Below are 18009 nucleotides of genomic sequence, written 5' to 3'. Positions count from 1 at the left end.
TTACTACCTGTTATTCAAGGTTTCATAAAATAAAAACAAGTTTACTATTTCTATTTCTCCGGGTTCATCGGGGAAAAGCCTTCTTTTCAATACTACTTTGTAAAGATTCACGTGCACTATCCTATAAAATAATTGAAGAGATAATATTATTTACATTATGCGGTATAATATCCAAGAAAAAGTATTAGTTGTCCTGGAAATAAGTATTTAATAACTCCAATAAATCGACCTGCAACTCCAAGTTGAAGCAGCAGGATTTTAGTAGGTAGGGATTCACCAATGATTGTGGTGGGGAGAGACAGTAGTTCCAGCAACTGCCGTACACAACAGAACGTTCACATCAGCTTCAGTCTTTAGCCAAGAGTCGAGTTAACAGCAAGTGATTCAATATCGCGAGTTGTGTGAATTTATGTGATTTATTTTCGTGTTTTTAATCAACAATTTTATACTAACAAGGTGAGTTACAGAACATTTAAATTCTTTACTTCTACAATTATTATATCCACACCAAAACAATCGCTCAAACTATTGATCTGTGTTTGAAAAATCAAAAACTCGTTTTATAGGTTATGTCGTGTTTACAACCTGTTAGATTTTTCGCGCAGGTCATCAAACTGTTCTTTCTTCCAATGTTTACATCCGTAAAATTTATAAAAATAGTTTGTCTCGAATTCTAAAAGCTTGTAAATAGTAGAAATGAACTAGTTTCATCTTTGAAAACAAATATTTATAGGGCTATTAGTTTGTCAGACGGTGCGAATTCAAGTTCTACCAACTGAGCATGTTACCTGCTTTTTACGATTTTAGCAACAGTTTCCTAATAATAATTCCATGAAAATACTGAATAAGTTGACAGTAAGTTTGCTGAGATAGAAAAAGATTCATTTTAACTCTCAATTACTGTTTCAAAATTTATTTAGAGAAAATAAGTTTGGATAAACTTTGTTAGGTTAGGAATCATGTGTACATAGAAAGATTTCTCACCTTTTTAGAATAAATTTATTCTTGTATTGTTAATCCAGCTCATTACAATCCCAAGTCAAAGCTTAAGTCTTGAATTTTCAAGGGATTTTACAGATTTTTTTTAGTTTCTACCCTTGCCATATTAATAAGTTGATGTGTTATTTATTTAACTTCTCTTCAATATTTAAGACAATTAATGAGGTTTGAGGCGTTAAAAATTTGTCTTCTAGTTGTGAACTAGGTTTATTATCTGATATTCAATCTTCTATAAACTCAAATATTAAAATTCCCATGGAAAACTTGAACCTATCTTAATTGATACAATATTTCCAATAGGAATTGATTTGAAAAAAATGAATGCTTATAGTAATAGAACCTTGTAAATTTCTCACCTTTTTAGAATAATTTATTCTTGTATTAGTAATCCAGCTCATTACAATCCCAAGTCAAAGCTTAAGTCTTGAATTTTCAAGGGATTTTACAGATTTTTTTTAGTTTCTACCCTTGCCATATTAATAAGTTGATGTGTTATTTATTTAACTTCTCTTCAATATTTAAGACAATTAATGAGGTTTGAGGCGTTAAAAATTTGTCTTCTAGTTGTGAACTAGGTTTATTATCTGATATTCAATCTTCTATAAACTCAAATATTAAAATTCCCATGGAAAACTTGAACCTATCTTAATTGATACAATATTTCCAATAGGAATTGATTTGAAAAAAATGAATGCTTATAGTAATAGAACCTTGTAAATTTCTCACCTTTTTAGAATAATTTATTCTTGTATTGGTAATCCAGCTCATTACAATCCCAAGTCAAAGCTTAAGTCTTGAATTTTTAAGGGATTCTACAGATTTGTTTTAGTTTCTATTTTTGCCATATTAATAAGTTGATGTGTTATTTATTTAACTTCTCTTCAATATTTAAGACATTTAATAAGGGTTGAAGCGTTGAAAATTGTTCTTCTAGTTGTGAACTAGGTCTATTATCTGGTATTCAATCTTCTATAAACTCAAATATTAAAATTCCCATGGAAAACTTGAACCTATCTTAATTGATACAATATTTTCAATAGGAATTGATTTGAAGAAAATGAATGCTTATAGTAATAGAACCTTGTTATTACAGTTTCCAGCAATTTTCAACATTTTCAATTCATTGTAGGATCACAAAATTGAAGTGTATCTTCAGAGGAATAGATATTGTCAGCATTTTCCAGTTGTTCCATTTATCATTGTTTGCATCGGTTGTCAAATTATGTTTTTATTGAAGGCATGAAGCGTGCCGGAAACGCCGAAAATTAGTCATGATCGATAAATAAAACTGATTATTTACAGTAGTGATCGTTGTTGATATAGAAACGCCTTGAAGCTGATAGTAGCCTATCTAGTTACATCGCAGTACCAAGTGTGAAGAACTGTACTAAATCAGTTATAGAAACTTTTTTGCTTTAAAATTAACCCAATACATTGATAGCTCAACATATTTTTTGTCTTTGGAAATAAAAGTTCAATTTTATTCTATTCTAATATTATTAAATTTAAGTCGAGTAGGCCTACTGATGGAAAATTACTAAACACATTAAAAAAAATGAAAACACTTGATTAATGAACATTGCGTTCATTAATTAATTGTCTTATATTGAAATTGTATAATCAATCAAAGTTAAATAATGTATTTCTTTAAAATAAAATCATGAATATTATAGCGTTCATAAAGTATTAAAAGACAGATTAAATCAACCAACAAATGTAAATTTGAGTGCCTGTATGAATAAATAACTAGGAATAAATAGCAACAAAAGTTGACAATCCTAAATAGAGGAACCTAAGAATAAAATTTAATTTACAGTGAATTTTTATTGTTTATGAATTCAGTGCTTGAAAGGGATCGTAACTAACTACATATATATTTCAATCAAATGTATGTCTCTATTATAATAGAGATTTTCAACTATTATGTAGTTGAACTACATAAAATAATGATAGTAGAAAATGGTGGAAGAATTATAGGAAAGGTTACTAAATTATTGTAGAGAAGTACTAGTGATAGAAATTAAAATAACCCTTATTACTGAATCTTCAATTCTATTTGCATCAGTGTTACATTTAAAATGTACTCCTATAACTAGAATAACCATAACAATTAAATAATCCCGTTTAACATTAACCCAGATTAGATTACAATTTTGTACGTTGCATTAGTAGCCTAATTGGTAACAAGGTTAGAGCAGAGAATAATTGGTTAACCCAGTAACACTGAAAACTAATTGAATTGTCAGACAATTGATATTATTTTCAATTGCTGATAAAATGCCAGGTACTTGTGTTTGCTGAAAATGTCTAGTTAGCAGTTAGCCAGGGTAGTTAACCTGTCTGGTTGTGACCACCTAATAGCCCACCTTTCAAAATAACTATGACGATTGGCTGGGCGCATCTAATGCATTTTAAAATGACTATGACATTTCATCTATTACATGTGTGATGTTACAGTTACAACTACTAACAGTTTTGCAATTGCTTAACACACACTTAATAGAAAATGCCAATCATTTTATGTCTTTAATCATAGAGAAAAAATAGCATAAAAATAGAGAAACAATAGCACTTACGCTATTGTTTGTCTATGCTTCAACTCAATAAGTGTCTTTTCTCATTCTATAAACATTACTCACAAAACATGTAAAATCAATGTTATTATACTGTGTATTAAAATTCTAATTATTTCATGAACCTTCTGTTGAATAATGAAAATATTCCAAGTAGGCTAATAACCAGAGAGTATAGAATGCAAATTACATACTACATGTAACATAAGCCTGTTTTTCCATTTCCAATCATTTTATGTTTGTTTTTTATCATTTTTGAATAAATAAATAACTAACTGGATAACTACATAACTACATTCACGATGTAAATGTATAGTTTTAATAAAAATCTTAATATTGTGACCAGGAAAATTAAATAAACTAAATTTGGAATTTCTAATTTTTCCATTCTCTCAAAAAAGTTCTCATTATTTCAGAATAGAAGGCAAAATTTAGCTGACTTTCATTCTGTCTTCACCTGCTATGATCTTGTAAGGTGGAAATGCACATAGTTGGCATATTTTATAAAAATAAACAATAGAATCCTTTTTTAGTTTGAAAAATTTCAAAACTGAATAAACAATTTACTTATTTGTCAATGTCTATTCAGATGATAAATATTTGTTGAAATTTTTTTATAGAGATTTGATTTAATTGTAATAAGGTCAATTACCAAGTTTTATACTGATGTATTAATGACTGAGTAATAATGGTGTTGTTAAAAATAAGACTAAATAGAAATATAGGCTACTTAATGAAACACTGGAATGTCTAGAAGTATCACGAATTTATTGAACAATTACATAGGTTACATGTTTCATTAGACAACATTCCAGTGTTTTATTATGGATGAATATCACTAAAGTATCTGGAGAAATATAATTATTATTCTTACTATAGATTCAATTCAAATTAATGCACAGAATTTAATAAATCCCATAACACTGTATTTTAAAACAGTTTTTCCCTCTAATGTTGGATGGATTAATTGACCGAGTGAAGTGAGGTCTAAGATTCAAGTCGACGGTTTGGCATTTCTCTTAATGTTTAAATGTTGCGCATTTACGGCGAAACGCGGTTATAGATTTTCATGAAATTTCACAGGTATGTTCCTTTTTTAATTACGCGTCGACGTATATACAAGGTTTTTTGGAAATTTTGCATTTCAAGGATGATATAAAAGGAAAAAGGAGCCTCCTCCATACGCCAATACTGTATTAGAGTAAAAATCAGACTATAGAATTATTCATCATAAATCAGCTGAAAAGTGATTACACAGATGTGTGGAGAAGCCAGTCTATTGCTGTATTTCCATAAGGTCTATAGTTTCAATCAGGTACTTGTGGATGAGAATACTGCGTGAGGTCTACTGTTCACAGAACTACTAGTAATATATTATCAATGACGTTCCCATTTAGGAACAAAAATCCATTTAAGATATTCTCCCCGATTGAAACACCCTCTCAAAACTATAAGAATAATATTTTCCAATAATTTTTCACCTTACTTTTCTAACAGACACTTATTCAAAAGCGCGAATCCTTATGTAATTATCATCATCTGAAATTACAATTCCCCTTTCACCTCTTAAAAAAGTCATCACGAAGACGCCAGATGTGTCAGAAATGAAGTAATAATGGAGAAATATGACTTCAACCATTTTTTCTCATCAGAATACTGTTTGAAAATGAAGGAAACAGTGAGATATGTCATTTTTGAAAACAGAAACTACTATTAAAATGTCCGTAGCTTATTTCGCTCACGACGGATACTGTGGTAGTTCTCTCTTATAATTACGTCTAATGTTGGTAATTTTCAATTCGTAATCTTGGTTTCTGTAGTTGATAATCGCTGTGTGGTCTTACCTGTGTTGTAATTCACCTTCAATGTCATTAACTTACATGTCGTAGTTTTTCGAAATCTAATCCTAAATCATCTTCCGTTATTTTTCTAGCAAGGTTGCAATAATTGCAAACAATTTTGACCTTATACCACATGTGGTAATTTTTTTATACGGGTTTTCTTGTTAGAAATATAGGTATAATATTGGTGCATTCTAGATTCTTCTACTTATCGGAGATTCAACATATTTCTGAAGAATTTTTTTCTTTTTTAATTGTAGGTATTCTATTGTGAGTTATCAGTAAGTTATAGTTTCCCACTGAAAGATTGCGATATATGCAAAATCTTGTTCTTAGATCACATGCGATAAAATTTTTCCAAGTTTAATTTTTGGGAAAGGTTATTGTTATTGTGAAGGTGTATTATATAGGTGTTATTGTCGAGGTTCTTAATTGCTTAGTTCTACGTGAGATGTAACATTTTTCGGAGCTTTTCATGATAAACATTTCCATTAGAATAGCAGGACACGTTTGTGGCTGTATTTAGCTATCTTTCTTGAGTTCGGTGTCCACATTCAATTGAAATCTTCTAGTCCGTGTATTGAAATCCAAAATTTATGGATATCTTCGTTGATATAGCTTGAGAATTGGTTGACCTGACCGCTTCGATGTCATTAACCTGACTTTGCCAACAGACAGTAGGTTAGATGCAATAAGGTGTTCAGTATTTGTAAATCGAAATCATCGTCTCAATTTTTCAGATTAAATTGATCATTTCTTAAAAACACTTCACTCACATGGCCTACTTTTAATAAATTAAAAAAAACAATATAAAAATCTTTATTTCAAGTACTTCAAGATTTTTGTATTGTTTTTATTAATTGATTATCTCTTTTATAATTTATTTATGAACTAGCATGTAACCCGTGCTCCGAGGGGACTAATTAAAAACTTGACAAACTGAAATCTTGACCCACTGAAATTTTGAAGAAATCAAAATAGGCCTACAACCATCCTCGGTGAATTAAGAATCAATATGAAAATTTCAAGTAAATCAGTCCAGTAGTTCAGACGAGATGATGCGCGTCATTCGTGTTTCTTCTATCCCGTACATGTACCAAGCCAATTCATTCCTTTATTATATTATGGATTATATCTTCCTCTAATATTTGTATACTTGATCAATCTATTGTTAGATTATATTATATATGTCTTTTAATCCTTAAAATGTACCTATTTATTAAAATTATATTCCTATATGGTACTTGAAAGTGGTCCATTTTATTTATCTATCAAATCATGAACAACTTTGTAAAAATTTGGGAGTAGACAGTTTTGGGCTATGCCTGTTGTCTTCTCCCAATCATATTATATATTGTAATTATGATTTGTGATTGTCAATGATATAAATAAATAAACTTATCATGAACGTAATTTCTTCAATATAATTTTTACTGAATTTCAATTTCACTGTTGACTTGATGTACCACAATGACATCTAAAAACTCTATTATTACTTGTGACATCGCATTTAATGACGAAATCCATTGTATTTCGCTACCAGACTCTCACTACAGCTGTGCAAAGTATTCATTGTAAGATTCACTCTAATCTGTCAGCCATCCTCATAGGATAACATGAACGATTCCATTCAATTTCTCACTGCCAGATCAGCTGTTTTTAAGTATTAACAGTGAAATCTACTACTTACTGTCAGCGTTGGTTGAATGGGAAGCATTGATGTAATATACAGGGAATACTGACACTTTGTAGTGAATTTCACTGTGGTACTTTTTATTGTAACATGCTCCCTCTATTACTAGCAAATTGTTGCATTGTTCTATTTCAATCAAGCTCTATTTCTTCATTACTACTGTCTATTGGAAAATGCATTCTATTCCTACAGCCTGCTGCTTAATCATGTTCTATTATTGTCGGAAATGTAATTCATTGCAGAAAAAATATTGTTATTGCATCATGAAAGTTGTTGTTGGTTGCTACATAAAAGGGTAATAATCTATAGGAAACTGTTTTTCTTCTAATGGTTAAGGTTGTGCAAAGGCTGAAAATAAAATTTCTACTCGTGATATTTTTCAAAGTATTTTGATTTGTATATCATCAAGCTATCAATATGAAAAAGTTTTCTCAGGAAACATTTTTTTCTGATCATTACTTTTTGAGATATGAGCGACTGAAGTTTAAATTTTTGGGACAGAACATTTCAAATTCGGTAAGAGATAAATCCATGAGATTTAGAGGGTAGATTCTTCATGGTATTGTTGATCTAGTAAAACAAAAATTCTCTGAGAATATCAATTTTTAAGATAGCTATTCAATTTACAAAAATTAGCCAAAAATAGCTTTTAGTTGAGTTATTTTTGGTAAATTGAATAACTTCTCCGAAAATTGATATTTTCAGATATCCTTCAAATCTGATGGATTTATATCGTACCGAATTTAAAATGTTCTGTCCCAAAATTCAAACTTCAGTCACTCATATCTCAAAAAGTAATGATCAGAAAAAAAAATGTTTTCTTGAGAAAGCTTTTTCATTTTGATAGCTTGATGATATACAAATCAAAAAACTTTGAAAAATATCACGAGTAAAAAGTTTATTTTTAGTTTTTTTGCACAGCCTTAAGTACTGGAATATTGTCTAAATATAATTATCACGAATTTATTAAAAAGTTACAAACATGCTTCAACACCTATGGACCTATGTTGTCATCTTCAGTGTGAAAATTCAAAAATTTTTCTCAAAAAATATAGTATAACTATTTCTTTTCTCAAGAAAATAGAGTATAATTATTTTTTTCATCAAGAAAATAGAGTATAATTAACACTTTCTTCATGGACCCAAACATTTTTGATGGATATTCAACATTTTTGAACCAAAATTATTGTGAACTGTGTATGTTTATGGAGGAATGTAGAGAACATATTTATAATGAGCATTATATTTCAAGTTCATTAATTTATTCAATCATTTAGAAATACACAAGTTAGGCCTACATAGGAAAATTACCACAGGCTCAAGTCCAAATCGGTTTCAATTATAATTAATACAACAGTCCAAAAATATAGATATGTTGTGTCTGTTGAGCTCAATAACGGATACTGTCAATTCTAGTTTCTGTAATTTAAATGGAAATGCCATCCAAAATTAAATGAAATTTTTGTAAGTTTTCTTCAGCATGTGATTCATTCAGAATGTGATAAAGAGTATCATTTTAATTTAATTTGCAGTTTTGTAATAATTTGAATCAATTTTTCAAATTTAGTTTGTTGATTCCACCAGACTTCATATAAAATCTTGAGAGTTACATATTTCAATAGTTTATCTCGAACTTTTTAGTGTAGAATGTAACTCTTCTGGTAACAGGTCATACTGTTGTCAGTGTTGATGTGATATAAATCGATGTAGTCGTTTTTATTCAATAATATATTGTTCTCGTCGAACATAACTGATTTAATCTCAGATGGGAATAGAGCATTCAAACTTATGTGATTACCTGTAAAATATGAAAATATCCGACACTATTCCCACGATAAGGAATGATCTCTTGATTCAATCTCTCTTAACTCCAGTCTTCATTAATTCACACATTTTATTACCCCAGCTTGTATCATGCGATAATACCTGTACAATGCCTCAGAATGGAGCTGTCCCTGGGTCATTAATTCATCCTGGGGGATGAATGAATGAGGCGTCGCCATTTTGAAATCAGGTCACGCGAATGAATTTATTGTCACGTTAGCTCCATTCATCAGGATTGCAGCCATGAATGAATAATGCCTTCTCCATCATTATTCATAACACTTGATATATCTATGTTGGTTCGGAAAACATGGCTCAATTCAAGCTGTTTTCATTAGTTTATATCTATTTATATATTTATGCATGATATCGTAAATAGGTATTCAGTGCAGCTATTATTTTATATTTGATGTATTCATAGCAATCTAGCGCCGTATCTGAGTTGTTTTGAAAGGATTAAATTTATTCAATGCTATTGTAACATTATCCTTTGAATGCAGCTATTTTGAATAATATTGTCTTACAATGGATAAATGCTCAAGTCTTTCAAAGCTTGTTTGATAGATGAGGATGTACTAATGTGTTTTATATTAGGTCTAGTTCTATTATTTTCTCTTGTTGTGTTGGTTTAGTGAAATCCTTGTTCTGTTCCCGGTTTTGTACGAGTAATTGCTTTTCAAATCGTGTTTTTTGTATCAGGAATCTATTTTTGTGAATTACTATTTTTTTATTGGTGATATATAATTTTTATATTGATACTGATTTATTTTTTTATTTGATATAGATGTCGAAATAGCCATGTTTAGTGAAGTGAGATTTACGTAATTTTCTGTCAGCATTGTTTGAGTTAGAAGCATTGAGGATATTCATAATAAATACTGACAATTTGAAATTTAAAGCATTCGCTGCAGAGAAATTTTATTTATTTGCTTTCATGTTCACAATTAAATTCCAATGGAATAGATACTACACATAATATATACTATACATAATACATCATTTTGTAAGTATGTACTAATACATAAATTTTTATAAAAATGTGGTGTGGTACACTCACACAACTTTCCTTGCTCATATTTGAAACTACGATCAGACTTCTGTATGTGTATATATAATTTTTTTCAGAGTACTTTTTCCTTTGTGTAAATTGTGAAATTCGATTATATTTTTTAGTCGTAATGTTTTTAAAGTCGTAAAAAAAGCTGTTCTACAGATGAAATATCTCGACTATGTGTTCTTTTTATGAACTGCGCTACCTCCTACCTCATGCACGAGAAGGAGGCTACTAAGTCCATTTCTCAAGGATGGGGTGGACCCCCCATCAGTTTTCCAGAACGGAGACTCATGCTAGTTGATAGAGCTGATAATAACTATACAGGGTATGAATTTGAAAAAATCGGTCAAGTTATTTTGAGAAAATCGTGAAAAACATGGTTTTCTAGTAATTATCCGCCATTTTTCTCAAGAATATAACGGAGCTCCTGCAATTTTCCCAGAAATGAGACTCATGTCAGTCGATAGGGCTCATAAATAGCTATCCATGTTATAAATTTGAAGAAAATCGTTAGAGCCGTTTTCGAGAAAATCGTGAAAAACATGTTTTTTTAGTGATTATCCGCCATTTTTCTCAATAATATTACGGAGCTCCTGGAATTTTCCCAGAAATGAGACTCATGTCAGTTGATAGGGCTTATAAATAGCTATCCATGGTATAAATTTTAAGAAAAACGTTAGAGCCGTTTTCGAGAAAAACGTGAAAAACATGGTTTTTTAGTAATATCCGCCATTTTTTCCGCCATCTTGAATGGAATTCTTTTAAATTTCTTATTGTCGGATCCTTATGGTATAAGGACCTTAAGTTTAAAATTTCAAGTCAATCGGTTAATTAGGAATGGAGTTATCGTGTTCACAGACATACACACATACACACACACACACATACACAACACACACACACACACACACACACACACACACCACACACACACACACACACACACACACACACACACACACACACACACACCACACACACACACACAACACACACACACACAGACCAACACCCTAAAATCATATTTTGGACTCGGGGGACCTTGAAATGTAAAGAAAACTTGAAATTAGGGTACCTTAATTTTTTTTGGAAAGCAATACTTTCCTTACCTATGGTAATAGGGCAAGGAAAGTAAAAAGGCACTAATGGCATAAGTGAAACTTGTTCGCCAGCAAGAATACAAAGCGCCGGTTGCACAAAAGCCGGTTAAATTTTAACCGTGATTAATTCCACGAGAACCAATCAGAGAAGCCGTTTTATCACGAAGGCCTTCTCTGATTGGTTCTTGTGAAATTAATCACGGTTAAAATTTAACCGGTTTTTGTGCAACCGAGCCAAAATATTATAATAAAAATAAATATTTTAAGTAGATCTCACGGTAGCTATGAAAATCTAGGGTTTAACTTCTATAATCTACTATAACTGTAAAGTTAATATTATCCATGTTTACTGTTTTTTTCGAGAGATTCCTGTAAACTCAGTACAGTATTTTCCATAAAATTATCCATTTTTACTACTTTTTTAAAGAAATTTCAACTCCCCCTTCGATCAACAAAGGCTCCTATCAAACATCTGCCAATATTGACTTCAATTTCACCCCAAAAAACCTTTCGACATCCTCTTGTCCATGCATTTTTGATCACGTGATATTGCTCACGTAAAGCTACTAAATTAAGCGTGACCCCCTCCACACTCTACCTGTTCCCCTTTTAAGTAGCATGACTGCACTTTCCGGGAAATTAGGTGTGTCCAATTTACAGGGAAATTATTTACAGTACAGTATATATACAGTACAGGACAGTACATTATACAGTACAGTCTGTATGTATACAGTACAGTACAGTCATATTGTTCCTCTACAGCTTAGCAGTATACATCTATACCTTGTATTTCTCTGGGAAATGTTCCTATATACATTTATTATATGATTATTTTGGATTAGAAGTCTTATTATATTGCCTAGTACTACTTGTATACCTAGATATCCCATCCACCTATCTTCTGTATGCCTATACTTTTTACATTGCCTGGCACTACTTGTATATCTATAGTCTATTTCCCAATCACATGTAAACTTCAATTACCTGTCGCCTAGTATACCTATTTATATAGCACCAGTGGGGAAATGCTGTCTAATGTAACCTATATAGTCCAAAACTATAGGACTATAATATTGAGGTTCACTTAGAACTATCAGCACCCTTGGCTGAATGGGAAGCATTATATGTTCAATGCTGCCAGTATTAAGTGAATCTCACTATGGTTGAACTACTGTTATGTATGGAGAAAATGGGAAGTTGTTAATTGGAAAGGAAATAAGGTTCCTGTTTTGTTGACAGTGTAATACAGGAAAGTGCTTGCTCTGGGTTTTAGTTTTTGTTCACATGTTGTGTCGAGAGAGAATTGGATTTTTCCCTCTTGAAAAACTTGACAGTTTTCCCGTGGATCCTTAATGAGTGACTCTACATTTCAGTAACACCATATATCTAAAGCATGAAAAAATGTTGATTGGGAAAATCCTAGTTTTTTTTGTAAGTTACCTATTTATTAAGTAAGTTACGTTTTATCTGTCGAAAATACATTGACATTTCTCGTGAATGAGATGACATTCTCTTTCAAATGGTCATGATTCTATACGTCAAAGCACATCATGATTCCATTTGTATTTTGTTTTTGGCAAATAAATAAATTCATTCATTCAATTCAAGCGGATAAACAATACAATGTAATAAGTTGAAAGTTCTTCTGTGAGATATTTTACAATACTTCAAATATGCAAGTTTGATGGGATTAGATTGATTATTTGAACAATAAACTGATTGTTTCAACTGCTTCAATTCGCAGAAATCTATTTAACACCACTTATTCTTATCCACTATTAATCGGTGAAATATTTTATATTTTCAGTTTTCATACCTTTTGACTCGAAACTGGAACCAAATTGTTAGCATTAGATACATAACCTACATTTGGAGTTCTCATCCGATAACTATTGTATTATGTATAATAGTATCAATAATTGTATAATACTTTGAAAAATTTTCTATTCTTCAGTCCTATAACCTTGGGACTGCATTAATTATATAAAGCAATTCTCAAGATCTAATCGTTCTAAAACAAATATTAAATGTTGTTTACAAGTTTGTGTTTCTTAAATGGTTCCGAATTTTCTTAAATAACTCAATATTATTCGTTACAAGTGGTAATTGAGTGGAATATTTCTAATAAATTTATTAATTCAAGCCATCTAAATTCAAAATTCATAGTTTTCATGTTTATTTTGACTAAAATTGTACACGTGAAATTCTAACCTTATCTTGGACTTTGTCACCTTCAAATTTGGAAGGAAAATAGCACAAGGACTACCTTATTATTTTATCTACCAATGTTATTACATTATTGTCATTTGCATTGTGAATGAATAAAATGAAAGGAATTGGTTGCCAAACGAACATTCCTCAGAACGTCAGTACCTTTACAATAAGTTTCTATTCTTAGTGGCGTGGATAAATGAAGCGTGCTTGGCTAAGAACATTCTCAAGAATCGCTTACAAATACGGCCCCAAGTGAGATAGCAAAAGTACTCTCTGTACCTGGTTCCTAGTACAAAAGTACTCTAGGAATAGTATGGTAGTGTTACTGAGAGTCTAGGGTTGCTGTGGGGGGTCTACTAGACCTTGGAAAGGTATCTGAGCCATAGACGTGAATCTCTACCTCTATGTTCTCTGCTATCAGAGCTATTCTATGGTCTGAGCGGGATCTTCCTTACATCTTCTTACCTCATTCTACCTGTCTGCAGGCGCTTTTCGTGTTGTTGATCTCGTTCTTTTTTATTTCTCTCCTTCTCAGCTCTCTCTCCTCTTCCACCACTTAATTCTCTTTTTTGTCTGTGACTTCCTTCATACTCTGTTGCTTCTTCTCCTAGACACTTTCGGTTTCTTTCATCATCTTCCAGATTCATCATCCCTTGTTCACATTTTTTGCTTTTTATTCTTATCCTCTTCTTCTCTTCATTTTCTCTCTCCTCCATCGTCTCCTTTCTCTTCTTGCTCCATCTTGTCCACTTTCTGTTATTCATTTCTCCTCCCAAACTTTCGATTTTCCATCCTTGGCTACTCGTCCTTTCATCAGGGAATTTCCTTTCCTCTCCCCTCTTCATGTTCTTCGTCGAACTCATCTGCTTTTCTACTATTCCTATTTTCATTATCCTTATCGTCCTTTTTACCGTTTCCCATCTTTATCATAATCTCTTCTTTTTTCATTGTTCATATTATACTTCTTATTGAGAGAAATTTTCCTCATCCGTAATTATTTTCGTTCATTGTCTTCTGCCTATTTTCTCTCATTCTCTATCGAACCCTTCTATTCTTCCTCTTCCTTCATCTTTTCTTTTCCTTAATTTTTTTTCTACTCAATCTCCCGATACTCCATCCCATACTTGTGAATTTACAACAACTTTTTTTGTTTTGTTTTCAGTTTTAACTTTCTGATTGAATGTTAGGCCAAGTGAATTTTTGATTGAGAGGATTCTCAATGTAATACTTTTTCTTTTTGTTTCTTTTACTTTCGTTCCATAGTGAGGTCCATGTTATAATGGCAGTGTGTAATTTGCAATGGTGCTGCTATCCTTGTCTATCGTTTAACAAAGCAGATGGCGCTATCTCTTTCACGCATTGCGATGTTGCTACATCGTTTATCAACAATGTAGAAATTCAACTAATTGACAAAATATTTTATCTCAATCATAAAAATTTATTATTACATATTAAAAAATATATTTTATTGACAAATAAAATATGAATAACTATTTTCAACAATAATGAACAGATGTACCAGTATCAGCTGTTTGGGTGGCAAGGCTGAGATCTGGCAACCCTTTTCTCCTATCTTCTACACTGCCATTATAACGTGGATTTCACTATAGTTTCAAATTTCTAATTAAAATTTTAGTAATATTCTAATTTAGTGCTTTATAAGTTTATAAAATAGGACAACTTGCATCCGCGCTGAGATTCTTTCTTTGGAGATGCTAATTTTTCCATAAAAATGTAATTTATATTTTGTTTGTAAACTGTGTATTCAATAGGAAATAAATTTGATTGACTTACTCGTAACTCATGTTCATCTCAAGTTCCCTCATTTCTCATAATAATTTTCATCTCTAGATATTTTTATTCTTCTTGAACCTTTTCTTCCCCCTAACCTCCTCCTCTTTTCTTCTTCGTAATTTTTTCCCTGTCAATTTCTTCAACTTCGCCATCTGCATAATCGACAACATCGTGCTTCCTTCAAATCTTCTCCATAATCACCTTCCTACTAGGTATTCCATTTTTCTCCTTCATTCGTGAGACCGCCCGCTAGTTAAATCCCCGCTGACTAGTTCCTCCTCACCAACACTAGTTTACCCCTTACCCTCCTCCTCAACCTCCTTCTCCTCCTCACCTCATCAGCCCTTGATAATGGCTTCAAAAAGGTTTTTGTATGCGCGGCAGCCGCGTTTGCTTTCAAAGTAAATTTCGTTCTTTTCCTTTTCTGATTCGTTCTTCTTATTTGATTATAGGGATGCTGTCTGGACCCTTTACTACTATTACTCCTCCTCCTCCTCCTCCTCCTCATCCCCTTCTCCCCTGCTGATTCTCTTCCTTCTCCCACTCGTCCTACTCCACCTTCTTAGTTTGTCTTTTTTCTCCTTCTTCTCCTACATCTGCTACTCCTCCTTTTCCTATCACTCCATCTTTTTCATCATTTTCTTCTTCTTCCCCTTTGTATTCTTCTTTTTCTCTTCTTCGTTTTATTTTTCTACTTCTCTCTCCTCCTCCTCATCCTTTGTATTCTCCTCCTCCTTCTTCTCCTTCTTCATCTTCCCTTTTGTATTCTTCTTCTTCTTCTTCTTCTTCTTCTTCTTCTTCGTTTTCTTTTTCTCCTTCCTCCCCGGTCTTCTTGCTCTTTTTATAATTTTTTTTCTTCTTCGTTTTCTTCTTCTCCTTCCTCCTCCGTCTTCTTGTTCTTTTCATTCTTCTTCCTACATCTTCTTCTTATACTTCTTCTTTTTCGTATTTCTTTTCATTCAATCCGTCTTCTTCTATTCCTCCTTCTCGTCTCAACTTCTCCTCCTTCTTCTTCTTCTTCTCCCTCCTCCTTCTTGTTCTTTGTATTCTTCTTCCTCCATCTTCTTCTTCTTATTTTTTTTCTTCCTTTTTTGTCCAATCCCTCTTCTTCTATTTGCCCTTCTCGTCTCAACTTACCTGGACCAAATCGAAGCCTTGTCTCTCTTTTTTTTGCCGCTTGGAACCGCTCATTCAAAACAGTAGGGGTTAATTGAACATCGTAATCTCGGGTACCACCTAACAATAGACACGCTATTTTGAAGTGGATTGTTAATCGGACTGGAATCAGATGTGAGTGTGAGGAAGAAAGGAAATGGAACAGAAGGATGTTGTAATAAGGGTAGGTTTAGAAATGAAATAAAAAAAGAGTGTGAGAAAAATTCTGGTTCGTTATGAATTTTAAGGATTTGTCGAATCATTCAATTATTCTAACCACAAAACAATAAGCAACATCAATTGAATCGTTATATTCTTTCCAAACTTGAAAAATTCTAAAGATTAAGGCTCCGAATTAAAATTGCAGTTCTGGCATCTTTTTTAGCTTCAATCATTCGATTGTTAGGCAGCTTTTCATCGTTTTCTGTCCAGAGCTGAACTTTCCAGTTGGATGTAGCTCTGGATCCCTAGATCTTTGGTAACTTGCTTCAGATATTGTAGCCGGGGTCTTCAACGAGCACATTGTCCAATTATTATACCTTCCAATATTCATATCGTGGATAGATTTTTGTTGTGGCATACATTCCATTATATTGCATAGAGCATACTCCCCAAGTATTATCATGCTACTCAAATATCTATCAATAGGAGATCATTAAATACATTATTTCATTCACATCATCAATAGATCATTTACCATTGAATACATGAATTTTCTGTCGAGGAGTTTTTATCTAGTATGTTTGGTTTATTTGTCTCAAATTCTTCCTATCAATATTCTTCCCAAAATAATTTGTCCCACGTCTCACCTCTAGAGTTTGATAACTAGTAGTTCTGTGAACAGTAGACCTCACGCAGTATTCTCATCCACAAGTACCAGACTGAAACTATAGACCTTATGGAAATACAGCAATAGACTAGCTTCTCCACACATCTGTGTAATCACTTGTCAGCTGATTTATGATGAATAATAATTCTAAAGTCTGATTTCTACTCTAATAGTGGCGTATGAAGGAGGCTCCTTTTTCCTTTTATATTATCCTTGAAATGCAAAATTTCCAAAAACCTTGTATATACGTCGACGCGCAATTAAAAAGGAACATACCTGTCAAATTTCATGAAAATCTATTATCGCGTTTCGCCGTGAATGCGCAACATATAAACGTTTAAACATTAAGAGAAATGCCAAACCGTCGACTTGAATCTTAGACCTCACTGCGCTCGGTCAATAAGATTGGGCCATCATGTAAGCACTTCACAAGAAAGAGTATCTACTATTTTCCTACTGTAATGAGTTCTACTCTGAAGAGAACGGTAACCTCTAACTCTTCTGAAAAGTTCCAACTCTTTTTGTTATCATTGAAACCATCTCATCTACTCGATAATAACACCTTACTATTTGATGGGGTTTGATTTTTATATAGGTTTTATAGGAATGAAGACCGTTATTAAGATTGTTCTATTGGTCTAAAGCCGGTACTCAATTATAATTATTTCTCCCTTTAGAACTCCATTGTAGACATTGAAAACCATTGATCAATGGGTTCACCGTTCACGAGTCTCTATCGATTGTCTCTCTCTCAATCACTTTCGCTCTCTCTCTCTCTCTCTCTCTCTCTCTCTCTCTCACACACACACACACACACACTTTCTCTCTCTATCTCTCTCTCATTCACTGGAACTATAATATTGCTAGCAATTGATTGTCTCTCTCTCTCTCACACACACACACTTTCTCTCTCTCTCTATCTCTCTCTCATTC

The 18009-nt window shown here is 32.3% G+C and overlaps 1 protein-coding gene across 2 annotated transcripts in view; it reads left to right on the top strand.

Moving 5' to 3' along the window:
* The first annotated feature begins 308 nt into the window (after window positions 1-308).
* The window catches only part of LOC111050289 (MICAL-like protein 1), a 157436-nt gene continuing 139735 nt past the window's right edge, over window positions 309-18009 (top strand). The window contains exon 1 of one of the 2 annotated variants that reach the window (XM_039437244.1): window positions 309-456. The gene's annotated coding sequence lies outside the window, so the exon portion shown is untranslated. The remainder of the gene's footprint in view (window positions 457-18009) is intronic. The other variant, XM_039437245.1, reaches the window with a different exon arrangement.

Source organism: Nilaparvata lugens, chromosome 10, assembly GCF_014356525.2.
Source record: "Nilaparvata lugens isolate BPH chromosome 10, ASM1435652v1, whole genome shotgun sequence".
Classification (NCBI taxonomy): Eukaryota; Metazoa; Arthropoda; class Insecta; order Hemiptera; family Delphacidae; genus Nilaparvata; species Nilaparvata lugens.
The sequence above is the reverse complement of the archived record's forward strand: the minus strand, read 5'-3'. Positions and strand labels throughout refer to the sequence as shown.